Source organism: Ambystoma mexicanum, chromosome 10, assembly GCF_040938575.1.
Source record: "Ambystoma mexicanum isolate Mex_15411 chromosome 10, UKY_AmexF1_1, whole genome shotgun sequence".
Classification (NCBI taxonomy): Eukaryota; Metazoa; Chordata; class Amphibia; order Caudata; family Ambystomatidae; genus Ambystoma; species Ambystoma mexicanum.
In genome coordinates, this window is record NC_090932.1 from 521,797,441 (window position 1) to 521,817,403 (window position 19,963).

General features: G+C 46.9%; 38 non-coding genes and 27 pseudogenes across 38 annotated transcripts; all 65 read left to right on the top strand.

The window, feature by feature from the left end:
- The first annotated feature begins 18 nt into the window (after positions 1–18).
- On the top strand, positions 19–127 carry LOC138495878 (5S ribosomal RNA; annotated as a pseudogene).
- A 106-nt stretch (positions 128–233) lies between these two features.
- Positions 234–352, top strand: LOC138495541 (5S ribosomal RNA). Its single transcript, XR_011277619.1, has one exon. It is a non-coding gene; the product is annotated as a 5S ribosomal RNA (ribosomal RNA).
- A 106-nt stretch (positions 353–458) lies between these two features.
- Positions 459–567, top strand: LOC138494839 (5S ribosomal RNA; annotated as a pseudogene).
- Positions 568–673: 106 nt separating this feature from the next.
- Positions 674–793, top strand: LOC138494151 (5S ribosomal RNA). The gene has a single exon (XR_011277107.1). It is a non-coding gene; the product is annotated as a 5S ribosomal RNA (ribosomal RNA).
- A 106-nt stretch (positions 794–899) lies between these two features.
- On the top strand, positions 900–1,008 carry LOC138495226 (5S ribosomal RNA; annotated as a pseudogene).
- Positions 1,009–1,114: 106 nt separating this feature from the next.
- LOC138493473 (5S ribosomal RNA) lies at positions 1,115–1,233 on the top strand. The gene has a single exon (XR_011276492.1). It is a non-coding gene; the product is annotated as a 5S ribosomal RNA (ribosomal RNA).
- A 475-nt stretch (positions 1,234–1,708) lies between these two features.
- Positions 1,709–1,817, top strand: LOC138495879 (5S ribosomal RNA; annotated as a pseudogene).
- Positions 1,818–1,923: 106 nt separating this feature from the next.
- On the top strand, positions 1,924–2,039 carry LOC138494800 (5S ribosomal RNA; annotated as a pseudogene).
- A 106-nt stretch (positions 2,040–2,145) lies between these two features.
- LOC138493509 (5S ribosomal RNA) lies at positions 2,146–2,264 on the top strand. The gene has a single exon (XR_011276525.1). It is a non-coding gene; the product is annotated as a 5S ribosomal RNA (ribosomal RNA).
- A 106-nt stretch (positions 2,265–2,370) lies between these two features.
- On the top strand, positions 2,371–2,489 carry LOC138493821 (5S ribosomal RNA). The gene has a single exon (XR_011276809.1). It is a non-coding gene; the product is annotated as a 5S ribosomal RNA (ribosomal RNA).
- A 106-nt stretch (positions 2,490–2,595) lies between these two features.
- Positions 2,596–2,714, top strand: LOC138493884 (5S ribosomal RNA). Its single transcript, XR_011276865.1, has one exon. It is a non-coding gene; the product is annotated as a 5S ribosomal RNA (ribosomal RNA).
- A 475-nt stretch (positions 2,715–3,189) lies between these two features.
- LOC138495620 (5S ribosomal RNA) lies at positions 3,190–3,298 on the top strand (annotated as a pseudogene).
- A 106-nt stretch (positions 3,299–3,404) lies between these two features.
- LOC138493544 (5S ribosomal RNA) lies at positions 3,405–3,523 on the top strand. Its single transcript, XR_011276557.1, has one exon. It is a non-coding gene; the product is annotated as a 5S ribosomal RNA (ribosomal RNA).
- A 106-nt stretch (positions 3,524–3,629) lies between these two features.
- LOC138493816 (5S ribosomal RNA) lies at positions 3,630–3,748 on the top strand. The gene has a single exon (XR_011276804.1). It is a non-coding gene; the product is annotated as a 5S ribosomal RNA (ribosomal RNA).
- A 106-nt stretch (positions 3,749–3,854) lies between these two features.
- On the top strand, positions 3,855–3,973 carry LOC138494723 (5S ribosomal RNA; annotated as a pseudogene).
- A 689-nt stretch (positions 3,974–4,662) lies between these two features.
- LOC138493792 (5S ribosomal RNA) lies at positions 4,663–4,781 on the top strand. The gene has a single exon (XR_011276782.1). It is a non-coding gene; the product is annotated as a 5S ribosomal RNA (ribosomal RNA).
- Positions 4,782–5,471: 690 nt separating this feature from the next.
- Positions 5,472–5,587, top strand: LOC138494664 (5S ribosomal RNA; annotated as a pseudogene).
- Positions 5,588–5,693: 106 nt separating this feature from the next.
- LOC138495351 (5S ribosomal RNA) lies at positions 5,694–5,802 on the top strand (annotated as a pseudogene).
- A 106-nt stretch (positions 5,803–5,908) lies between these two features.
- LOC138495553 (5S ribosomal RNA) lies at positions 5,909–6,027 on the top strand. Its single transcript, XR_011277620.1, has one exon. It is a non-coding gene; the product is annotated as a 5S ribosomal RNA (ribosomal RNA).
- Positions 6,028–6,133: 106 nt separating this feature from the next.
- Positions 6,134–6,252, top strand: LOC138494191 (5S ribosomal RNA). The gene has a single exon (XR_011277143.1). It is a non-coding gene; the product is annotated as a 5S ribosomal RNA (ribosomal RNA).
- Positions 6,253–6,727: 475 nt separating this feature from the next.
- LOC138495621 (5S ribosomal RNA) lies at positions 6,728–6,836 on the top strand (annotated as a pseudogene).
- Positions 6,837–6,942: 106 nt separating this feature from the next.
- On the top strand, positions 6,943–7,061 carry LOC138497045 (5S ribosomal RNA). The gene has a single exon (XR_011278471.1). It is a non-coding gene; the product is annotated as a 5S ribosomal RNA (ribosomal RNA).
- Positions 7,062–7,167: 106 nt separating this feature from the next.
- On the top strand, positions 7,168–7,286 carry LOC138493699 (5S ribosomal RNA). The gene has a single exon (XR_011276698.1). It is a non-coding gene; the product is annotated as a 5S ribosomal RNA (ribosomal RNA).
- A 106-nt stretch (positions 7,287–7,392) lies between these two features.
- Positions 7,393–7,501, top strand: LOC138495183 (5S ribosomal RNA; annotated as a pseudogene).
- A 106-nt stretch (positions 7,502–7,607) lies between these two features.
- Positions 7,608–7,726, top strand: LOC138494490 (5S ribosomal RNA). Its single transcript, XR_011277415.1, has one exon. It is a non-coding gene; the product is annotated as a 5S ribosomal RNA (ribosomal RNA).
- A 475-nt stretch (positions 7,727–8,201) lies between these two features.
- Positions 8,202–8,310, top strand: LOC138495880 (5S ribosomal RNA; annotated as a pseudogene).
- A 106-nt stretch (positions 8,311–8,416) lies between these two features.
- LOC138494665 (5S ribosomal RNA) lies at positions 8,417–8,532 on the top strand (annotated as a pseudogene).
- Positions 8,533–8,638: 106 nt separating this feature from the next.
- Positions 8,639–8,757, top strand: LOC138493510 (5S ribosomal RNA). Its single transcript, XR_011276526.1, has one exon. It is a non-coding gene; the product is annotated as a 5S ribosomal RNA (ribosomal RNA).
- A 106-nt stretch (positions 8,758–8,863) lies between these two features.
- LOC138496182 (5S ribosomal RNA) lies at positions 8,864–8,982 on the top strand. Its single transcript, XR_011277735.1, has one exon. It is a non-coding gene; the product is annotated as a 5S ribosomal RNA (ribosomal RNA).
- A 106-nt stretch (positions 8,983–9,088) lies between these two features.
- Positions 9,089–9,207, top strand: LOC138493885 (5S ribosomal RNA). The gene has a single exon (XR_011276866.1). It is a non-coding gene; the product is annotated as a 5S ribosomal RNA (ribosomal RNA).
- Positions 9,208–9,682: 475 nt separating this feature from the next.
- On the top strand, positions 9,683–9,791 carry LOC138495881 (5S ribosomal RNA; annotated as a pseudogene).
- Positions 9,792–9,897: 106 nt separating this feature from the next.
- LOC138496778 (5S ribosomal RNA) lies at positions 9,898–10,016 on the top strand. Its single transcript, XR_011278259.1, has one exon. It is a non-coding gene; the product is annotated as a 5S ribosomal RNA (ribosomal RNA).
- A 106-nt stretch (positions 10,017–10,122) lies between these two features.
- LOC138493986 (5S ribosomal RNA) lies at positions 10,123–10,241 on the top strand. Its single transcript, XR_011276958.1, has one exon. It is a non-coding gene; the product is annotated as a 5S ribosomal RNA (ribosomal RNA).
- Positions 10,242–10,706: 465 nt separating this feature from the next.
- Positions 10,707–10,815, top strand: LOC138495882 (5S ribosomal RNA; annotated as a pseudogene).
- A 106-nt stretch (positions 10,816–10,921) lies between these two features.
- On the top strand, positions 10,922–11,040 carry LOC138495565 (5S ribosomal RNA). The gene has a single exon (XR_011277621.1). It is a non-coding gene; the product is annotated as a 5S ribosomal RNA (ribosomal RNA).
- A 106-nt stretch (positions 11,041–11,146) lies between these two features.
- LOC138493556 (5S ribosomal RNA) lies at positions 11,147–11,265 on the top strand. Its single transcript, XR_011276568.1, has one exon. It is a non-coding gene; the product is annotated as a 5S ribosomal RNA (ribosomal RNA).
- A 106-nt stretch (positions 11,266–11,371) lies between these two features.
- Positions 11,372–11,490, top strand: LOC138493399 (5S ribosomal RNA). The gene has a single exon (XR_011276425.1). It is a non-coding gene; the product is annotated as a 5S ribosomal RNA (ribosomal RNA).
- Positions 11,491–11,596: 106 nt separating this feature from the next.
- LOC138495227 (5S ribosomal RNA) lies at positions 11,597–11,705 on the top strand (annotated as a pseudogene).
- A 106-nt stretch (positions 11,706–11,811) lies between these two features.
- LOC138493474 (5S ribosomal RNA) lies at positions 11,812–11,930 on the top strand. Its single transcript, XR_011276493.1, has one exon. It is a non-coding gene; the product is annotated as a 5S ribosomal RNA (ribosomal RNA).
- Positions 11,931–12,405: 475 nt separating this feature from the next.
- On the top strand, positions 12,406–12,514 carry LOC138495883 (5S ribosomal RNA; annotated as a pseudogene).
- Positions 12,515–12,620: 106 nt separating this feature from the next.
- On the top strand, positions 12,621–12,739 carry LOC138495577 (5S ribosomal RNA). Its single transcript, XR_011277622.1, has one exon. It is a non-coding gene; the product is annotated as a 5S ribosomal RNA (ribosomal RNA).
- Positions 12,740–12,845: 106 nt separating this feature from the next.
- On the top strand, positions 12,846–12,954 carry LOC138494778 (5S ribosomal RNA; annotated as a pseudogene).
- Positions 12,955–13,060: 106 nt separating this feature from the next.
- On the top strand, positions 13,061–13,179 carry LOC138495590 (5S ribosomal RNA). The gene has a single exon (XR_011277623.1). It is a non-coding gene; the product is annotated as a 5S ribosomal RNA (ribosomal RNA).
- Positions 13,180–13,285: 106 nt separating this feature from the next.
- On the top strand, positions 13,286–13,394 carry LOC138495228 (5S ribosomal RNA; annotated as a pseudogene).
- A 106-nt stretch (positions 13,395–13,500) lies between these two features.
- LOC138493475 (5S ribosomal RNA) lies at positions 13,501–13,619 on the top strand. The gene has a single exon (XR_011276494.1). It is a non-coding gene; the product is annotated as a 5S ribosomal RNA (ribosomal RNA).
- A 475-nt stretch (positions 13,620–14,094) lies between these two features.
- LOC138495885 (5S ribosomal RNA) lies at positions 14,095–14,203 on the top strand (annotated as a pseudogene).
- Positions 14,204–14,309: 106 nt separating this feature from the next.
- On the top strand, positions 14,310–14,428 carry LOC138496791 (5S ribosomal RNA). Its single transcript, XR_011278270.1, has one exon. It is a non-coding gene; the product is annotated as a 5S ribosomal RNA (ribosomal RNA).
- Positions 14,429–14,534: 106 nt separating this feature from the next.
- On the top strand, positions 14,535–14,653 carry LOC138493987 (5S ribosomal RNA). Its single transcript, XR_011276959.1, has one exon. It is a non-coding gene; the product is annotated as a 5S ribosomal RNA (ribosomal RNA).
- Positions 14,654–15,118: 465 nt separating this feature from the next.
- On the top strand, positions 15,119–15,227 carry LOC138495886 (5S ribosomal RNA; annotated as a pseudogene).
- A 106-nt stretch (positions 15,228–15,333) lies between these two features.
- LOC138495602 (5S ribosomal RNA) lies at positions 15,334–15,452 on the top strand. The gene has a single exon (XR_011277624.1). It is a non-coding gene; the product is annotated as a 5S ribosomal RNA (ribosomal RNA).
- Positions 15,453–15,558: 106 nt separating this feature from the next.
- LOC138493568 (5S ribosomal RNA) lies at positions 15,559–15,677 on the top strand. The gene has a single exon (XR_011276579.1). It is a non-coding gene; the product is annotated as a 5S ribosomal RNA (ribosomal RNA).
- Positions 15,678–15,783: 106 nt separating this feature from the next.
- LOC138493400 (5S ribosomal RNA) lies at positions 15,784–15,902 on the top strand. The gene has a single exon (XR_011276426.1). It is a non-coding gene; the product is annotated as a 5S ribosomal RNA (ribosomal RNA).
- A 106-nt stretch (positions 15,903–16,008) lies between these two features.
- LOC138495229 (5S ribosomal RNA) lies at positions 16,009–16,117 on the top strand (annotated as a pseudogene).
- A 106-nt stretch (positions 16,118–16,223) lies between these two features.
- Positions 16,224–16,342, top strand: LOC138493476 (5S ribosomal RNA). The gene has a single exon (XR_011276495.1). It is a non-coding gene; the product is annotated as a 5S ribosomal RNA (ribosomal RNA).
- A 475-nt stretch (positions 16,343–16,817) lies between these two features.
- LOC138495888 (5S ribosomal RNA) lies at positions 16,818–16,926 on the top strand (annotated as a pseudogene).
- A 106-nt stretch (positions 16,927–17,032) lies between these two features.
- LOC138495614 (5S ribosomal RNA) lies at positions 17,033–17,151 on the top strand. Its single transcript, XR_011277625.1, has one exon. It is a non-coding gene; the product is annotated as a 5S ribosomal RNA (ribosomal RNA).
- Positions 17,152–17,257: 106 nt separating this feature from the next.
- Positions 17,258–17,366, top strand: LOC138494779 (5S ribosomal RNA; annotated as a pseudogene).
- A 106-nt stretch (positions 17,367–17,472) lies between these two features.
- Positions 17,473–17,591, top strand: LOC138495626 (5S ribosomal RNA). The gene has a single exon (XR_011277626.1). It is a non-coding gene; the product is annotated as a 5S ribosomal RNA (ribosomal RNA).
- Positions 17,592–17,697: 106 nt separating this feature from the next.
- LOC138495230 (5S ribosomal RNA) lies at positions 17,698–17,806 on the top strand (annotated as a pseudogene).
- Positions 17,807–17,912: 106 nt separating this feature from the next.
- Positions 17,913–18,031, top strand: LOC138493477 (5S ribosomal RNA). Its single transcript, XR_011276496.1, has one exon. It is a non-coding gene; the product is annotated as a 5S ribosomal RNA (ribosomal RNA).
- Positions 18,032–18,506: 475 nt separating this feature from the next.
- LOC138495889 (5S ribosomal RNA) lies at positions 18,507–18,615 on the top strand (annotated as a pseudogene).
- Positions 18,616–18,721: 106 nt separating this feature from the next.
- LOC138494666 (5S ribosomal RNA) lies at positions 18,722–18,837 on the top strand (annotated as a pseudogene).
- Positions 18,838–18,943: 106 nt separating this feature from the next.
- LOC138494017 (5S ribosomal RNA) lies at positions 18,944–19,062 on the top strand. Its single transcript, XR_011276986.1, has one exon. It is a non-coding gene; the product is annotated as a 5S ribosomal RNA (ribosomal RNA).
- A 106-nt stretch (positions 19,063–19,168) lies between these two features.
- LOC138496257 (5S ribosomal RNA) lies at positions 19,169–19,287 on the top strand. Its single transcript, XR_011277786.1, has one exon. It is a non-coding gene; the product is annotated as a 5S ribosomal RNA (ribosomal RNA).
- A 107-nt stretch (positions 19,288–19,394) lies between these two features.
- Positions 19,395–19,513, top strand: LOC138493886 (5S ribosomal RNA). Its single transcript, XR_011276867.1, has one exon. It is a non-coding gene; the product is annotated as a 5S ribosomal RNA (ribosomal RNA).
- The last annotated feature ends 450 nt before the right edge of the window (positions 19,514–19,963 follow it).

Below are 19,963 nucleotides of genomic sequence, written 5' to 3' on the forward strand. Positions count from 1 at the left end.
ACTCTTAGCATTTCTCAATTTTAGGGCTACACCACAATGAATGCGCCCGATCTCGGAAGCTAAGCAGTTTCGGGCCTAGTTAGTACCTGGATGGGAGACCGCCTGGGAATACCAGGTGCTGTAGGCTTTTTTGTGCTCCATGTTCAGGCAGTGAGCCATTTCTCAATTGGCTTTCAAAACTGCATGGTCTAGCCAACTAGATGCTTAAAGGTACAAATCTCAGAAGGCCCAGAGCCTACGGCCACACCACACTGAATGCGCCTGATCTCGTCTGATCTCAGAAGCTAAGCAGTGTCGGGCCTAGTTAGTACCTGGATGGGAGACCGCCTGGGAATACCAGGTGCTGTAGGCTTTTTTGTGCTCCATGTTCAGGCAGTGAGCCATTTCTCAATTGGCTTTCAAAACTGCATGGTCTAGCCAACTAGATGCTTAAAGGTACAAATCTCAGAAGGCCCAGAGCCTATGGCCACACCACACTGAATGCGCCTGATCTCAGAAGCTAAGCAGTGTTGGGCCTAGTTAGTACCTGGATGGGAGACCGCCTGGGAATACCAGGTGCTGTAGGCTTTTTTGTGCTCCATGTTCAGGCAGTGAGCCATTTCTCAATTGGCTTTCAAAACTGCATGGTCTAGCCAATTAGATGCTTAAAGGTACAAATCTCAGAAGGCCCAGAGCCTACGGCCACACCACACTGAATGCGCCTGATCTCGTCTGATCTCATGAAGCTAAGCAGTGTCGGGCCTAGTTAGTACCTGGATGGGAGACCGCCTGGGAATACCAGGTGCTGTAGGCTTTTTTGTGCTCCATGTTCAGGCAGTGAGCCATTTCTCAATTGGCTTTCAAAACTGCATGGTCTAGCCAACTAGATGCTTAAAGGTACAAATCTCAGAAGGCCCAGAGCCTACGGCCACACCACACTGAATGCGTCTGATCTCAGAAGCTAAGCAGTGTCGGGCCTAGTTAGTACCTGGATGGGAGACCGCCTGGGAATACCAGGTGCTGTAGGATTTTTTGTGCTCCATGTTCAGGCAGTGAGCCATTTCTCAATTGGCTTTCAAAACTGCATGGTCTAGCCAACTAGATGCTTAAAGGTACAAATCTCAGAAGGCCCAGAGCCTACGGCCACACCACACTGAATGTGCCTGATCTCGTCTGATCTCAGAAGCTAAGCAGTGTCGGGCCTAGTTAGTACCTGGATGGGAGACCGCCTGGGAATACCAGGTGCTGTAGGCTTTTTTGTGCTCTATGATTAGTAATTGTGCCACTTCTCAATTTCTTTTTAAATTTGCTTATGATTCCAAAATAAATGTATCCCTTTTAATAGCGGAAATGTTGGACAACAACATGAGGGCTGGCGCTACCTATTTACATAAAATTAACATACGGGTAGTGTGTTCATGGGTAATAAATCTACCTTCACATGTAATGCAGTTCAGAGAATATTGAGTCCATAAAGAGTCTTGAAAGAAAGCCATGGTTGTGTTGGTTGTTCTCTCCAACTCCCTGCAACAGAAACAGGATGGATGGAGTAAAGTTATCCAACCAGACATAGGAGTCCTGAATGGGCCCACAAGTCTTATATATCTCGCCTGATCGAGCCTGATCGAGCGCTGATCGGGTGATGAGCGTGGTATCATGTTGCAAGTGGCTTTATGGCTTAGCTTACTAACTGTAAATGCATAAGAGTAATACTCTTCGCATTTCTCAATTTTAGGGCTACACCACAATGAATGCGCCCGATCTCGGAAGCTAAGCAGTTTCGGGCCTAGTTAGTACCTGGATGGGAGACCGCCTGGGAATACCAGGTGCTGTAGGCTTTTTTGTGCTCCATGTTCAGGCAGTGAGCCATTTCTCAATTGGCTTTCAAAACTGCATGGTCTAGCCAACTAGATGCTTAAAGGTACAAATCTCAGAAGGCCCAGAGCCCACGGCCACATCACACTGAATGCGCCTGATCTCTGATCTCAGAAGCTAAGCAGTGTCGGGCCTAGTTAGTACCTGGATGGGAGACCGCCTGGGAATACCAGGTGCTGTAGGCTTTTTTGTGCTCCATGTTCAGGCAGTGAGCCATTTCTCAATTGGCTTTCAAAACTGCATGGTCTAGCCAACTAGATGCTTAAAGGTACAAATCTCAGAAGGCCCAGAGCCTACGGCCACACCACACTGAATGCGCCTGATCTCGTCTGATCTTAGAAGCTAAGCAGTGTTGGGCCTAGTTAGTACCTGGATGGGAGACCGCCTGGGAATACCAGGTGCTGTAGGCTTTTTTGTGCTCCATGTTCAGGCAGTGAGCCATTTCTCAATTGGCTTTCAAAACTGCATGGTCTAGCCAACTAGATGCTTAAAGGTACAAATCTCAGAAGGCCCAGAGCCTACGGCCACACCACACTAAATGCGCTTGATCTCATCTGATCTCAGAAGCTAAGCAGTGTCGGGCCTAGTTAGTACCTGGATGGGAGACCGCCTGGGAATACCAGGTGCTGTAGGCTTTTTTGTGCTCCATGTTCAGGCAGTGAGCCATTTCTCAATTGGCTTTCAAAACTGCATGGTCTAGCCAACTAGATGCTTAAAGGTACAAATCTCAGAAAGCCCAGAGCCTACGGCCACACCACACTGAATGCGCCTGATCTCGTCTGATCTCAGAAGCTAAGCAGTGTCGGGCCTAGTTAGTACCTGGATGGGAGACCGCCTGGGAATACCAGGTTCTGTAGGCTTTTTTGTGCTCTATGATTAGTAATTGTGCCACTTCTCAATTTCTTTTTAAATTTGCTTATGATTCCAAAATAAATGTATCCCTTTTAATAGCGGAAATGTTGGACAACAACATGAGGGCTGGCGCTACCTATTTACATAAAATTAACATACGGGTAGTGTGTTCATGGGTAATAAATCTACCTTCACATGTAATGCAGTTCAGAGAATATTGAGTCCATAAAGAGTCTTGAAAGAAAGCCATGGTTGTGTTGGTTGTTCTCTCCAACTCCCTGCAACAGAAACAGGATGGATGGAGTAAAGTTATCCAACCAGACATAGGAGTCGTGAATGGGCCCACAAGTCTTATATATCTCGCCTGATCGAGCCTGATCGAGCGCTGATCGGGTGATGAGCGTGGTATCATGTTGCAAGTGGCTTTATGGCTTAGCTTACTAACTGTAAATGCAAAAGAGTAATACTCTTAGCATTTCTCAATTTTAGGGCTACACCACAATGAATGCGCCCGATCTCGGAAGCTAAGCAGTTTTGGGCCTAGTTAGTACCTGGATGGGAGACCGCCTGGGAATACCAGGTGCTGTAGGCTTTTTTGTGCTCCATGTTCAGGCAGTGAGCCATTTCTCAATTGGCTTTCAAAACTGCATGGTCTAGCCAACTAGATGCTTAAAGGTACAAATCTCAGAAGGCTCAGAGCCTACGGCCACACCACACTGAATGCGCCTGATCTCGTCTGATCTCAGAAGCTAAGCAGTGTTGGGCCTAGTTAGTACCTGGATGGGAGACCGCCTGGGAATACCAGGTGCTGTAGGCTTTTTTGTGCTCCATGTTCAGGCAGTGAGCCATTTCTCAATTGGCTTTCAAAACTGCATGGTCTAGCCAACTAAATGCTTAAAGGTACAAATCTCAGAAGGCCCAGAGACTACAGCCACACCACACTGAATGCGCCTGAACCCGTCTGATCTCAGAAGCTAAGCAGTGTCGGGCCTAGTTAGTACCTGGATGGGAGACCGCCTGGGAATACCAGGTGCTGTAGGCTTTTTTGTGCTCCATGTTCAGGCAGTGAGCCATTTCTCAATTGGCTTTCAAAACTGCATGGTCTAGCCAACTAGATGCTTAAAGGTACATATCTCAGAAGGCCCAGAGCCTACGGCCACACCACACTGAATGCGCCTGATCTCGTCTGATTTCAGAAGCTAAGCAGTGTCGGGCTTAGTTAGTACCTGTATGGGAGACCGCCTGGGAATACCAGGTTCTGTAGGCTTTTTTGTGCTCTATGATTAGTAATTGTGCCACTTCTCAATTTCTTTTTAAATTTGCTTATGATTCCAAAATAAATGTATCCCTTTTAATAGCGGAAATGTTGGACAACAACATGAGGGCTGGCGCTACCTATTTACATAAAATTAACATACGGGTAGTGTGTTCATGGGTAATAAATCTACCTTCACATGTAATGCAGTTCAGAGAATATTGAGTCCATAAAGAGTCTTGAAAGAAAGCCATGGTTGTGTGGTTGTTCTCTCCAACTCCCTGCAACAGAAACAGGATGGATGGAGTAAAGTTATCCAACCAGACATAGGAGTCCTGAATGGGCCCACAAGTCTTATATATCTCGCCTGATCGATCCTGATACAGCGCTGATCGGGTGATGAGCGTGGTATCATGTTGCAAGTGGCTTTATGGCTTAGCTTACTAACTGTAAATGCAAAAGAGTAATGCTCTTAGCATTTCTCAATTTTAGGGCTACACCACAATGAATGCGCCTGATCTCGGAAGCTAAGCAGTTTCGGGCCTAGTTAGTACCTGGATGGGAGACCGCCTGGGAATACCAGGTGCTGTAGGCTTTTTTGTGCTCCATGTTCAGGCAGTGAGCCATTTCTCAATTGGCTTTCAAAACGGCATGGTCTAGCCAACTAGATGCTTAAAGGTACAAATCTCAGAAGGCCCAGAGCCTACGGCCACACCACACTGAATGCGCCTGATCTCGTCTGATCTCAGAAGCTAAGCAGTGTCAGGCCTAGTTAGTACCTGGATGGGAGACCGCCTGGGAATACCAGGTGCTGTAGGCTTTTTTGTGCTCTATGATTAGTAATTGTGCCACTTCTCAATTTCTTTTTAAATTTGCTTATGATTCCAAAATAAATGTATCCCTTTTAATAGCGGAAATGTTGGACAACAACATGAGGGCTGGCGCTACCTATTTACATAAAATTAACATACGGGTAGTGTGTTCATGGGTAATAAATCTACCTTCACATGTAATGCAGTTCAGAGAATATTGAGTCCATAAAGAGTCTTGAAAGAAAGCCATGGTTGTGTTGGTTGTTCTCTCCAACTCCCTGCAACAGAAACAGGAAGGATGGAGTAAAGTTATCCAACCAGACATAGGAGTCCTGAATGGGCCCACAAGTCTTATATATCTCGCCTGATCGAGCCTGATCGAGCGCTGATCGGGTGATGAGCGTGGTATCATGTTGCAAGTGGCTTTATGGCTTAGCTTACTAACTGTAAATGCATAAGAGTAATACTCTTCGCATTTCTCAATTTTAGGGCTACACCACAATGAATGCGCCCGATCTCGGAAGCTAAGCAGTTTCGGGCCTTGTTAGTACCTGGATGGGAGACCGCCTGGGAATACCAGGTGCTGTTGGCTTTTTTGTGCTCCATGTTCAGGCAGTGAGCCATTTCTCAATTGGCTTTCAAAACTGCATGGTCTAGCCAACTAGATGCTTAAAGGTACAAATCTCAGAAGGCCCAGAGCCCACGGCCACACCACACTGAATGCGCCTGATCTCTGATCTCAGAAGCTAAGCAGTGTCGGGCCTAGTTAGTACCTGGATGGGAGACCGCCTGGGAATACCAGGTGCTGTAGGCTTTTTTGTGCTCCATGTTCAGGTAGTGAGCCATTTCTCAAATGGCTTTCAAAACTGCATGGTCTAGCCAACTAGATGCTTAAAGGTGCAAATCTCAGAAGGCCCAGAGCCTACAGCCACACCACACTGAATGCGTCTGATCTTAGAAGCTAAGCAGTGTCGGGCCTAGTTAGTACCTGGATGGGAGACCGCCTGGGAATACAAGGTGCTGTAGGCTTTTTTGTGCTCCATGTTCAGGCAGTGAGCCATTTCTCAATTGGCTTTCAAAACTGCATGGTCTAGCCAACTAGATGCTTAAAGGTACAAATCTCAGAAGGCCCAGAGCCTACGGCCACACCACACTGAATGCGCCTGATCTCGTCTGATCTCAGAAGCTAAGCAGTGTCGGGCCTAGTTAGTACCTGGATGGGAGACCGCCTGGGAATACCAGGTGCTGTAGGCTTTTTTGTGCTCCATGTTCAGGCAGTGAGCCATTTCTCAATTGGCTTTCAAAACTGCATGGTCTAGCCAACTAGATGCTTAAAGGTACAAATCTCAGAAGGCCCAGAGCCTACGGCCACACCACACTGAATGCGCCTGATCTCGTCTGATCTCAGAAGCTAAGCAGTGTCGGGCCTAGTTAGTACCTGGATGGGAGACCGCCTGGGAATACCAGGCTCTGTAGGCTTTTTTGTGCTCTATGATTAGTAATTGTGCCACTTCTCAATTTCTTTTTAAATTTGCTTATGATTCCAAAATAAATGTATCCCTTTTAATAGCGGAAATGTTGGACAACAACATGAGGGCTGGCGCTACCTATTTACATAAAATTAACATACGGGTAGTGTGTTCATGGGTAATAAATCTACCTTCACATGTAATGCAGTTCAGAGAATATTGAGTCCATAAAGAGTCTTGAAAGAAAGCCATGGTTGTGTTGGTTGTTCTCTCCAACTCCCTGCAACAGAAACAGGATGGATGGAGTAAAGTTATCCAACCAGACATAGGAGTCGTGAATGGGCCCACAAGTCTTATATATCTCGCCTGATCGAGCCTGATCGAGCGCTGATCGGGTGATGAGCGTGGTATCATGTTGCAAGTGGCTTTATGGCTTATCTTACTAACTGTAAATGCAAAAGAGTAATACTCTTAGCATTTCTCAATTTTAGGGCTACACCACAATGAATGCGCCCGATCTCGGAAGCTAAGCAGTTTTGGGCCTAGTTAGTACCTGGATGGGAGACCGCCTGGGAATACCAGGTGCTGTAGGCTTTTTTGTGCTCCATGTTCAGGCAGTGAGCCATTTCTCAATTGGCTTTCAAAACTGCATGGTCTAGCCAACTAGATGCTTAAAGGTACAAATCTCAGAAGGCCCAGAGCCTACGGCCACACCACACTGAATGCGCCTGATCTCGTCCGATCTCAGAAGCGAAGCAGTGTCGGGCCTAGTTAGTACCTGGATGGGAGACCGCCTGGGAATACCAGGTGCTGTAGGCTTTTTTGTGCTCCATGTTCAGGCAGTGAGCCATTTCTCAATCGGCTTTCAAAACTGCATGGTCTAGCCAACTAGATGCTTAAAGGTACAAATCTCAGAATGCCCAGAGCCTACGGCCACACCACACTGAATGCGCCTGATCTCGTCTGATCTCAGAAGCTAAGCAGTGTCGGGCCTAGTTAGTACCTGGATGGGAGACCGCCTGGGAATACCAGGTGCTGCAGGCTTTTTTGTGCTCCATGTTCAGGCAGTGAGCCATTTCTCAATTGGCTTTCAAAACTGCATGGTCTAGCCAACTAGATGCTTAAAGGTACAAATCTCAGAAGGCCCAGAGCCTACGGCCACACCACACTGAATGCGTCTGATCTCAGAAGCTAAGCAGTGTCGGGCCTAGTTAGTACCTGGATGGGAGGCCGCCTGGGAATACCAGGTGCTGTAGGCTTTTTTGTGCTCCATGTTCAGGCAGTGAGCCATTTCTCAATTGGCTTTCAAAACTGCATGGTCTAGCCAACTAGATGCTTAAAGGTACAAATCTCAGAAGGCCCAGAGCCTACGGCCACACCACACTGAATGCGCCTGATCTCGTCTGATCTCAGAAGCTAAGCAGTGTCGGGCCTAGTTAGTACCTGGATGGGAGACCGCCTGGGAATACCAGGTTCTTTAGGCTTTTTTGTGCTCTATGATTAGTAATTGTGCCACTTCTCAATTTCTTTTTAAATTTGCTTATGATTCCAAAATAAATGTATCCCTTTTAATAGCGGAAATGTTGGACAACAACATGAGGGCTGGCGCTACCTATTTACATAAAATTAACATACGGGTAGTGTGTTCATGGGTAATAAATCTACCTTCACATGTAATGCAGTTCAGAGAATATTGAGTCCTTAAAGAGTCTTGAAAGAAAGCCATGGTTGTGTTGGTTGTTCTCTCCAACTCCCTGCAACAGAAACAGGATGGATGGAGTAAAGTTATCCAACCAGACATAGGAGTCCTGAATGGGCCCACAAGTCTTATATATCTCGCCTGATCGAGCCTGATCCAGCGCTGATCGGGTGATGAGCGTGGTATCATGTTGCAAGTGGCTTTATGGCTTAGCTTACTAACTGTAAATGCAAAAGAGTAATACTCTTAGCATTTCTCAATTTTAGGGCTACACCACAATGAATGCGCCCGATCTCGGAAGCTAAGCAGTTTCGGGCCTAGTTAGTACCTGGATGGGAGACCGCCTGGGAATACCAGGTGCTGTAGGCTTTTTTGTGCTCCATGTTCAGGCAGTGAGCCATTTCTCAATTGGCTTTCAAAACTGCATGGTCTAGCCAACTAGATGCTTAAAGGTACAAATCTCAGAAGGCCCAGAGCCCACGGCCACACCACACTGAATGCGCCTGATCTCTGATCTCAGAAGCTAAGCAGTGTCGGGCCTAGTTAGTACCTGGATGGGAGACCGCCTGGGAATACCAGGTGCTGTAGGCTTTTTTGTGCTCCATGTTCAGGCAGTGAGCCATTTCTCAATTGGCTTTCAAAACTGCATGGTCTAGCCAACTAGATGCTTAAAGGTACAAATCTCAGAAGGCCCAGAGCCTACGGCCACACCACACTGAATGCGCCTGATCTCGTCTGATCTTAGAAGCTAAGCAGTGTTGGGCCTAGTTAGTACCTGGATGGGAGACCGCCTGGGAATACCAGGTGCTGTAGGCTTTTTTGTGCTCCATGTTCAGGCAGTGAGCCATTTCTCAATTGGCTTTCAAAACTGCATGGTCTAGCCAACTAGATGCTTAAAGGTACAAATCTCAGAAGGCCCAGAGCCTACGGCCACACCACACTGAATGCGCCTGATCTCATCTGATCTCAGAAGCTAAGCAGTGTCGGGCCTAGTTAGTACCTGGATGGGAGACCGCCTGGGAATACCAGGTGCTGTAGGCTTTTTTGTGCTCCATGTTCAGGCAGTGAGCCATTTCTCAATTGGCTTTCAAAACTGCATGGTCTAGCCAACTAGATGCTTAAAGGTACAAATCTCAGAAGGCCCAGAGCCTACGGCCACACCACACTGAATGCGCCTGATCTCGTCTGATCTCAGAAGCTAAGCAGTGTCGGGCCTAGTTAGTACCTGGATGGGAGACCGCCTGGGAATACCAGGTTCTGTAGGCTTTTTTGTGCTCTATGATTAGTAATTGTGCCACTTCTCAATTTCTTTTTAAATTTGCTTATGATTCCAAAATAAATGTATCCCTTTTAATAGCGGAAATGTTGGACAACAACATGAGGGCTGGCGCTACCTATTTACATAAAATTAACATACGGGTAGTGTGTTCATGGGTAATAAATCTACCTTCACATGTAATGCAGTTCAGAGAATATTGAGTCCATAAAGAGTCTTGAAAGAAAGCCATGGTTGTGTTGGTTGTTCTCTCCAACTCCCTGCAACAGAAACAGGATGGATGGAGTAAAGTTATCCAACCAGACATAGGAGTCGTGAATGGGCCCACAAGTCTTATATATCTCGCCTGATCGAGCCTGATCGAGCGCTGATCGGGTGATGAGCGTGGTATCATGTTGCAAGTGGCTTTATGGCTTAGCTTACTAACTGTAAATGCATAAGAGTAATACTCTTAGCATTTCTCAATTTTAGGGCTACACCACAATGAATGCGCCCGATCTCGGAAGCTAAGCAGTTTCGGGCCTAGTTAGTACCTGGATGGGAGACCGCCTGGGAATACCAGGTGCTGTAGGCTTTTTTGTGCTCCATGTTCAGGCAGTGAGCCATTTCTCAATTGGCTTTCAAAACTGCATGGTCTAGCCAACTAGATGCTTAAAGGTACAAATCTCAGAAGGCCCAGAGCCTACAGCCACACCACACTGAATGCGCCTGATCTCGTCTGATCTCAGAAGCTAAGCAGTGTCGGGCCTAGTTAGTACCTGGATGGGAGACCGCCTGGGAATACCAGGTGCTGTAGGCTTTTTTGTGCTCCATGTTCAGGCAGTGAGCCATTTCTCAATTGGCTTTCAAAACTGCATGGTCTAGCCAACTAGATGCTTAAAGGTACAAATCTCAGAAGGCCCAGAGCCTTCGGCCACACCACACTGAATGTGCCTGATCTCGTCTGATCTCAGAAGCTAAGCAGTGTCGGGCCTAGTTAGTACCTGGATGGGAGACCGCCTGGGAATACCAGGTGCTGTAGGCTTTTTTGTGCTCTATGATTAGTAATTGTGCCACTTCTCAATTTCTTTTTAAATTTGCTTATGATTCCAAAATAAATGTATCCCTTTTAATAGCGGAAATGTTGGACAACAACATGAGGGCTGGCGCTACCTATTTACATAAAATTAACATACGGGTAGTGTGTTCATGGGTAATAAATCTACCTTCACATGTAATGCAGTTCAGAGAATATTGAGTCCATAAAGAGTCTTGAAAGAAAGCCATGGTTGTGTTGGTTGTTCTCTCCAACTCCCTGCAACAGAAACAGGATGGATGCAGTAAAGTTATCCTACCAGACATAGGAGTCCTGAATGGGCCCACAAGTCTTATATATCTCGCCTGATCGAGCGCTGATCGGGTGATGAGCGTGGTATCATGTTGCAATTGTTTTTTTGGCTTAGCTTACTAACTGTAAATGCATAAGAGTAATACTCTTAGCATTTCTCAATTTTAGGGCTACACCACAATGAATGCGCCCGATCTCGGAAGCTAAGCAGTTTCGGGCCTAGTTAGTACCTGGATGGGAGACCGCCTGGGAATACCAGGTGCTGTAGGCTTTTTTGTGCTCCATGTTCAGGCAGTGAGCCATTTCTCAATTGGCTTTCAAAACTGCATGGTCTAGCCAACTAGATGCTTAAAGGTACAAATCTCAGAAGGCCCAGAGCCTACGGCCACACCACACTGAATGCGCCTGATCTCGTCTGATCTCAGAAGCTAAGCAGTGTCGGGCCTAGTTAGTACCTGGATGGGAGACCGCCTGGGAATACCAGGTGCTGTAGGCTTTTTTGTGCTCCATGTTCAGGCAGTGAGCCATTTCTCAATTGGCTTTCAAAACTGCATGGTCTAGCCAACTAGATGCTTAAAGGTACAAATCTCAGAAGGCCCAGAGCCTACGGCCACACCACACTGAATGCGCCTGATCTCGTCTGATCTCAGAAGCTAAGCAGTGTTGGGCCTAGTTAGTACCTGGATGGGAGACCGCCTGGGAATACCAGGTGCTGTAGGCTTTTTTGTGCTCCATGTTCAGGCAGTGAGCCATTTCTCAATTGGCTTTCAAAACTGCATGGTCTAGCCAATTAGATGCTTAAAGGTACAAATCTCAGAAGGCCCAGAGCCTGCGGCCACACCACACTGAATGCGCCTGATCTCGTCTGATCTCAGAAGCTAAGCAGTGTCGGGCCTAGTTAGTACCTGGATGGGAGACCGCCTGGGAATACCAGGTGCTGTAGGCTTTTTTGTGCTCCATGTTCAGGCAGTGAGCCATTTCTTAATTGGCTTTCAAAACTGCATGGTCTAGCCAACTAGATGCTTAAAGGTACAAATCTCAGAAGGCCCAGAGCCTACGGCCACACCACACTGAATGCGTCTGATCTCAGAAGCTAAGCAGTGTCGGGCCTAGTTAGTACCTGGATGGGAGACCGCCTGGGAATACCAGGTGCTGTAGGATTTTTTGTGCTCCATGTTCAGGCAGTGAGCCATTTCTCAATTGGCTTTCAAAACTGCATGGTCTAGCCAACTAGATGCTTAAAGGTACAAATCTCAGAAGGCCCAGAGCCTACGGCCACACCACACTGAATGTGCCTGATCTCGTCTGATCTCAGAAGCTAAGCAGTGTCGGGCCTAGTTAGTACCTGGATGGGAGACCGCCTGGGAATACCAGGTGCTGTAGGCTTTTTTGTGCTCTATGATTAGTAATTGTGCCACTTCTCAATTTCTTTTTAAATTTGCTTATGATTCCAAAATAAATGTATCCCTTTTAATAGCGGAAATGTTGGACAACAACATGAGGGCTGGCGCTACCTATTTACATAAAATTAACATACGGGTAGTGTGTTCATGGGTAATAAATCTACCTTCACATGTAATGCAGTTCAGAGAATATTGAGTCCATAAAGAGTCTTGAAAGAAAGCCATGGTTGTGTTGGTTGTTCTCTCCAACTCCCTGCAACAGAAACAGGATGGATGCAGTAAAGTTATCCTACCAGACATAGGAGTCCTGAATGGGCCCACAAGTCTTATATATCTCGCCTGATCTCGCCTGATCGAGCGCTGATCGGGTGATGAGCGTGGTATCATGTTGCAAGTGGCTTTATGGCTTAGCTTACTAACTGTAAATGCATAAGAGTAATACTCTTAGCATTTCTCAATTTTAGGGCTACACCACAATGAATGCGCCCGATCTCGGAAGCTAAGCAGTTTCGGGCCTAGTTAGTACCTGGATGGGAGACCGCCTGGGAATACCAGGTGCTGTAGGCTTTTTTGTGCTCCATGTTCAGGCAGTGAGCCATTTCTCAATTGGCTTTCAAAACTGCATGGTCTAGCCAACTAGATGCTTAAAGGTACAAATCTCAGAAGGCCCAGAGCCTACGGCCACACCACACTGAATGCGCCTGATCTCGTCTGATCTCAGAAGCTAAGCAGTGTCGGGCCTAGTTAGTACCTGGATGGGAGACCGCCTGGGAATACCAGGTGCTGTAGGCTTTTTTGTGCTCCATGTTCAGGCAGTGAGCCATTTCTCAATTGGCTTTCAAAACTGCATGGTCTAGCCAACTAGATGCTTAAAGGTACAAATCTCAGAAGGCCCAGAGCCTACGGCCACACCACACTGAATGCGCCTGATCTCAGAAGCTAAGCAGTGTTGGGCCTAGTTAGTACCTGGATGGGAGACCGCCTGGGAATACCAGGTGCTGTAGGCTTTTTTGTGCTCCATGTTCAGGCAGTGAGCCATTTCTCAATTGGCTTTCAAAACTGCATGGTCTAGCCAATTAGATGCTTAAAGGTACAAATCTCAGAAGGCCCAGAGCCTACGGCCACACCACACTGAATGCGCCTGATCTCGTCTGATCTCAGAAGCTAAGCAGTGTCGGGCCTAGTTAGTACCTGGATGGGAGACCGCCTGGGAATACCAGGTGCTGTAGGCTTTTTTGTGCTCCATGTTCAGGCAGTGAGCCATTTCTCAATTGGCTTTCAAAACTGCATGGTCTAGCCAACTAGATGCTTAAAGGTACAAATCTCAGAAGGCCCAGAGCCTACGGCCACACCACACTGAATGCGTCTGATCTCAGAAGCTAAGCAGTGTCGGGCCTAGTTAGTACCTGGATGGGAGACCGCCTGGGAATACCAGGTGCTGTAGGATTTTTTGTGCTCCATGTTCAGGCAGTGAGCCATTTCTCAATTGGCTTTCAAAACTGCATGGTCTAGCCAACTAGATGCTTAAAGGTACAAATCTCAGAAGGCCCAGAGCCTACGGCCACACCACACTGAATGTGCCTGATCTCGTCTGATCTCAGAAGCTAAGCAGTGTCGGGCCTAGTTAGTACCTGGATGGGAGACCGCCTGGGAATACCAGGTGCTGTAGGCTTTTTTGTGCTCTATGATTAGTAATTGTGCCACTTCTCAATTTCTTTTTAAATTTGCTTATGATTCCAAAATAAATGTATCCCTTTTAATAGCGGAAATGTTGGACAACAACATGAGGGCTGGCGCTACCTATTTACATAAAATTAACATACGGGTAGTGTGTTCATGGGTAATAAATCTACCTTCACATGTAATGCAGTTCAGAGAATATTGAGTCCATAAAGAGTCTTGAAAGAAAGCCATGGTTGTGTTGGTTGTTCTCTCCAACTCCCTGCAACAGAAACAGGATGGATGGAGTAAAGTTATCCAACCAGACATAGGAGTCCTGAATGGGCCCACAAGTCTTATATATCTCGCCTGATCGAGCCTGATCGAGCGCTGATCGGGTGATGAGCGTGGTATCATGTTGCAAGTGGCTTTATGGCTTAGCTTACTAACTGTAAATGCATAAGAGTAATACTCTTCGCATTTCTCAATTTTAGGGCTACACCACAATGAATGCGCCCGATCTCGGAAGCTAAGCAGTTTCGGGCCTAGTTAGTACCTGGATGGGAGACCGCCTGGGAATACCAGGTGCTGTAGGCTTTTTTGTGCTCCATGTTCAGGCAGTGAGCCATTTCTCAATTGGCTTTCAAAACTGCATGGTCTAGCCAACTAGATGCTTAAAGGTACAAATCTCAGAAGGCCCAGAGCCTACAGCCACACCACACTGAATGCGCCTGATCTCGTCTGATCTCAGAAGCTAAGCAGTGTCGGGCCTAGTTAGTACCTGGATGGGAGACCGCCTGGGAATACCAGGTGCTGTAGGCTTTTTTGTGCTCCATGTTCAGGCAGTGAGCCATTTCTCAATTGGCTTTCAAAACTGCATGGTCTAGCCAACTAGATGCTTAAAGGTACAAATCTCAGAAGGCCCAGAGCCTTCGGCCACACCACACTGAATGTGCCTGATCTCGTCTGATCTCAGAAGCTAAGCAGTGTCGGGCCTAGTTAGTACCTGGATGGGAGACCGCCTGGGAATACCAGGTGCTGTAGGCTTTTTTGTGCTCTATGATTAGTAATTGTGCCACTTCTCAATTTCTTTTTAAATTTGCTTATGATTCCAAAATAAATGTATCCCTTTTAATAGCGGAAATGTTGGACAACAACATGAGGGCTGGCGCTACCTATTTACATAAAATTAACATACGGGTAGTGTGTTCATGGGTAATAAATCTACCTTCACATGTAATGCAGTTCAGAGAATATTGAGTCCATAAAGAGTCTTGAAAGAAAGCCATGGTTGTGTTGGTTGTTCTCTCCAACTCCCTGCAACAGAAACAGGATGGATGCAGTAAAGTTATCCTACCAGACATAGGAGTCCTGAATGGGCCCACAAGTCTTATATATCTCGCCTGATCGAGCGCTGATCGGGTGATGAGCGTGGTATCATGTTGCAATTGTTTTTTTGGCTTAGCTTACTAACTGTAAATGCATAAGAGTAATACTCTTAGCATTTCTCAATTTTAGGGCTACACCACAATGAATGCGCCCGATCTCGGAAGCTAAGCAGTTTCGGGCCTAGTTAGTACCTGGATGGGAGACCGCCTGGGAATACCAGGTGCTGTAGGCTTTTTTGTGCTCCATGTTCAGGCAGTGAGCCATTTCTCAATTGGCTTTCAAAACTGCATGGTCTAGCCAACTAGATGCTTAAAGGTACAAATCTCAGAAGGCCCAGAGCCTACGGCCACACCACACTGAATGCGCCTGATCTCGTCTGATCTCAGAAGCTAAGCAGTGTCGGGCCTAGTTAGTACCTGGATGGGAGACCGCCTGGGAATACCAGGTGCTGTAGGCTTTTTTGTGCTCCATGTTCAGGCAGTGAGCCATTTCTCAATTGGCTTTCAAAACTGCATGGTCTAGCCAACTAGATGCTTAAAGGTACAAATCTCAGAAGGCCCAGAGCCTACGGCCACACCACACTGAATGCGCCTGATCTCGTCTGATCTCAGAAGCTAAGCAGTGTTGGGCCTAGTTAGTACCTGGATGGGAGACCGCCTGGGAATACCAGGTGCTGTAGGCTTTTTTGTGCTCCATGTTCAGGCAGTGAGCCATTTCTCAATTGGCTTTCAAAACTGCATGGTCTAGCCAATTAGATGCTTAAAGGTACAAATCTCAGAAGGCCCAGAGCCTGCGGCCACACCACACTGAATGCGCCTGATCTCGTCTGATCTCAGAAGCTAAGCAGTGTCGGGCCTAGTTAGTACCTGGATGGGAGACCGCCTGGGAATACCAGGTGCTGTAGGCTTTTTTGTGCTCCATGTTCAGGCAGTGAGCCATTTCTTAATTGGCTTTCAAAACTGCATGGTCTAGCCAACTAGATGCTTAAAGGTACAAATCTCAGAAGGCCCAGAGCCTACGGCCACACCACACTGAATGCGTCTGATCTCAGAAGCTAAGCAGTGTCGGGCCTAGTTAGTACCTGGATGGGAGACCGCCTGGGAATACCAGGTGCTGTAGGATTTTTTGTGCTCCATGTTCAGGCAGTGAGCCATTTCTCAATTGGCTTTCAAAACTGCATGGTCTAGCCAACTAGATGCTTAAAGGTACAAATCTCAGAAGGCCCAGAGCCTACGGCCACACCACACTGAATGTGCCTGATCTCGTCTGATCTCAGAAGCTAAGCAGTGTCGGGCCTAGTTAGTACCTGGATGGGAGACCGCCTGGGAATACCAGGTGCTGTAGGCTTTTTTGTGCTCTATGATTAGTAATTGTGCCACTTCTCAATTTCTTTTTAAATTTGCTTATGATTCCAAAATAAATGTATCCCTTTTAATAGCGGAAATGTTGGACAACAACATGAGGGCTGGCGCTACCTATTTACATAAAATTAACATACGGGTAGTGTGTTCATGGGTAATAAATCTACCTTCACATGTAATGCAGTTCAGAGAATATTGAGTCCATAAAGAGTCTTGAAAGAAAGCCATGGTTGTGTTGGTTGTTCTCTCCAACTCCCTGCAACAGAAACAGGATGGATGCAGTAAAGTTATCCTACCAGACATAGGAGTCCTGAATGGGCCCACAAGTCTTATATATCTCGCCTGATCTCGCCTGATCGAGCGCTGATCGGGTGATGAGCGTGGTATCATGTTGCAAGTGGCTTTATGGCTTAGCTTACTAACTGTAAATGCATAAGAGTAATACTCTTAGCATTTCTCAATTTTAGGGCTACACCACAATGAATGCGCCCGATCTCGGAAGCTAAGCAGTTTCGGGCCTAGTTAGTACCTGGATGGGAGACCGCCTGGGAATACCAGGTGCTGTAGGCTTTTTTGTGCTCCATGTTCAGGCAGTGAGCCATTTCTCAATTGGCTTTCAAAACTGCATGGTCTAGCCAACTAGATGCTTAAAGGTACAAATCTCAGAAGGCCCAGAGCCTACGGCCACACCACACTGAATGCGCCTGATCTCGTCTGATCTCAGAAGCTAAGCAGTGTCGGGCCTAGTTAGTACCTGGATGGGAGACCGCCTGGGAATACCAGGTGCTGTAGGCTTTTTTGTGCTCCATGTTCAGGCAGTGAGCCATTTCTCAATTGGCTTTCAAAACTGCATGGTCTAGCCAACTAGATGCTTAAAGGTACAAATCTCAGAAGGCCCAGAGCCTACGGCCACACCACACTGAATGCGCCTGATCTCAGAAGCTAAGCAGTGTTGGGCCTAGTTAGTACCTGGATGGGAGACCGCCTGGGAATACCAGGTGCTGTAGGCTTTTTTGTGCTCCATGTTCAGGCAGTGAGCCATTTCTCAATTGGCTTTCAAAACTGCATGGTCTAGCCAATTAGATGCTTAAAGGTACAAATCTCAGAAGGCCCAGAGCCTACGGCCACACCACACTGAATGCGCCTGATCTCGTCTGATCTCAGAAGCTAAGCAGTGTCGGGCCTAGTTAGTACCTGGATGGGAGACCGCCTGGGAATACCAGGTGCTGTAGGCTTTTTTGTGCTCCATGTTCAGGCAGTGAGCCATTTCTCAATTGGCTTTCAAAACTGCATGGTCTAGCCAACTAGATGCTTAAAGGTACAAATCTCAGAAGGCCCAGAGCCTACGGCCACACCACACTGAATGCGTCTGATCTCAGAAGCTAAGCAGTGTCGGGCCTAGTTAGTACCTGGATGGGAGACCGCCTGGGAATACCAGGTGCTGTAGGATTTTTTGTGCTCCATGTTCAGGCAGTGAGCCATTTCTCAATTGGCTTTCAAAACTGCATGGTCTAGCCAACTAGATGCTTAAAGGTACAAATCTCAGAAGGCCCAGAGCCTACGGCCACACCACACTGAATGTGCCTGATCTCGTCTGATCTCAGAAGCTAAGCAGTGTCGGGCCTAGTTAGTACCTGGATGGGAGACCGCCTGGGAATACCAGGTGCTGTAGGCTTTTTTGTGCTCTATGATTAGTAATTGTGCCACTTCTCAATTTCTTTTTAAATTTGCTTATGATTCCAAAATAAATGTATCCCTTTTAATAGCGGAAATGTTGGACAACAACATGAGGGCTGGCGCTACCTATTTACATAAAATTAACATACGGGTAGTGTGTTCATGGGTAATAAATCTACCTTCACATGTAATGCAGTTCAGAGAATATTGAGTCCATAAAGAGTCTTGAAAGAAAGCCATGGTTGTGTTGGTTGTTCTCTCCAACTCCCTGCAACAGAAACAGGATGGATGGAGTAAAGTTATCCAACCAGACATAGGAGTCCTGAATGGGCCCACAAGTCTTATATATCTCGCCTGATCGAGCCTGATCGAGCGCTGATCGGGTGATGAGCGTGGTATCATGTTGCAAGTGGCTTTATGGCTTAGCTTACTAACTGTAAATGCATAAGAGTAATACTCTTCGCATTTCTCAATTTTAGGGCTACACCACAATGAATGCGCCCGATCTCGGAAGCTAAGCAGTTTCGGGCCTAGTTAGTACCTGGATGGGAGACCGCCTGGGAATACCAGGTGCTGTAGGCTTTTTTGTGCTCCATGTTCAGGCAGTGAGCCATTTCTCAATTGGCTTTCAAAACTGCATGGTCTAGCCAACTAGATGCTTAAAGGTACAAATCTCAGAAGGCCCAGAGCCCACGGCCACACCACACTGAATGCGCCTGATCTCTGATCTCAGAAGCTAAGCAGTGTCGGGCCTAGTTAGTACCTGGATGGGAGACCGCCTGGGAATACCAGGTGCTGTAGGCTTTTTTGTGCTCCATGTTCAGGCAGTGAGCCATTTCTCAATTGGCTTTCAAAACTGCATGGTCTAGCCAACTAGATGCTTAAAGGTACAAATCTCAGAAGGCCCAGAGCCTACGGCCACACCACACTGAATGCGCCTGATCTCGTCTGATCTTAGAAGCTAAGCAGTGTTGGGCCTAGTTAGTACCTGGATGGGAGACTGCCTGGGAATACCAGGTGCTGTAGGCTTTTTTGTGCTCCATGTTCAGGCAGTGAGCCATTTCTCAATTGGCTTTCAAAACTGCATGGTCTAGCCAACTAGATGCTTAAAGGTACAAATCTCAGAAGGCCCGGAGCCTACGGCCACACCACACTGAATGCGCCTGATCTCATCTGATCTCAGAAGCTAAGCAGTGTCGGGCCTAGTTAGTACCTGGATGGGAGACCGCCTGGGAATACCAGGTGCTGTAGGCTTTTTTTGTGCTCCATGTTCAGGCAGTGAGCCATTTCTCAATTGGCTTTCAAAACTGCATGGTCTAGCCAACTAGATGCTTAAAGGTACAAATCTCAGAAGGCCCAGAGCCTACGGCCACACCACACTGAATGCGCCTGATCTCGTCTGATCTCAGAAGCTAAGCAGTGTCGGGCCTAGTTAGTACCTGGATGGGAGACCGCCTGGGAATACCAGGTTCTGTAGGCTTTTTTGTGCTCTATGATTAGTAATTGTGCCACTTCTCAATTTCTTTTTAAATTTGCTTATGATTCCAAAATAAATGTATCCCTTTTAATAGCGGAAATGTTGGACAACAACATGAGGGCTGGCGCTACCTATTTACATAAAATTAACATACGGGTAGTGTGTTCATGGGTAATAAATCTACCTTCACATGTAATGCAGTTCAGAGAATATTGAGTCCTTAAAGAGTCTTGAAAGAAAGCCATGGTTGTGTTGGTTGTTCTCTCCAACTCCCTGCAACAGAAACAGGATGGATGGAGTAAAGTTATCCAACCAGACATAGGAGTCCTGAATGGGCCCACAAGTCTTATATATCTCGCCTGATCGAGCCTGATCCAGCGCTGATCGGGTGATGAGCGTGGTATCATGTTGCAAGTGGCTTTATGGCTTAGCTTACTAACTGTAAATGCAAAA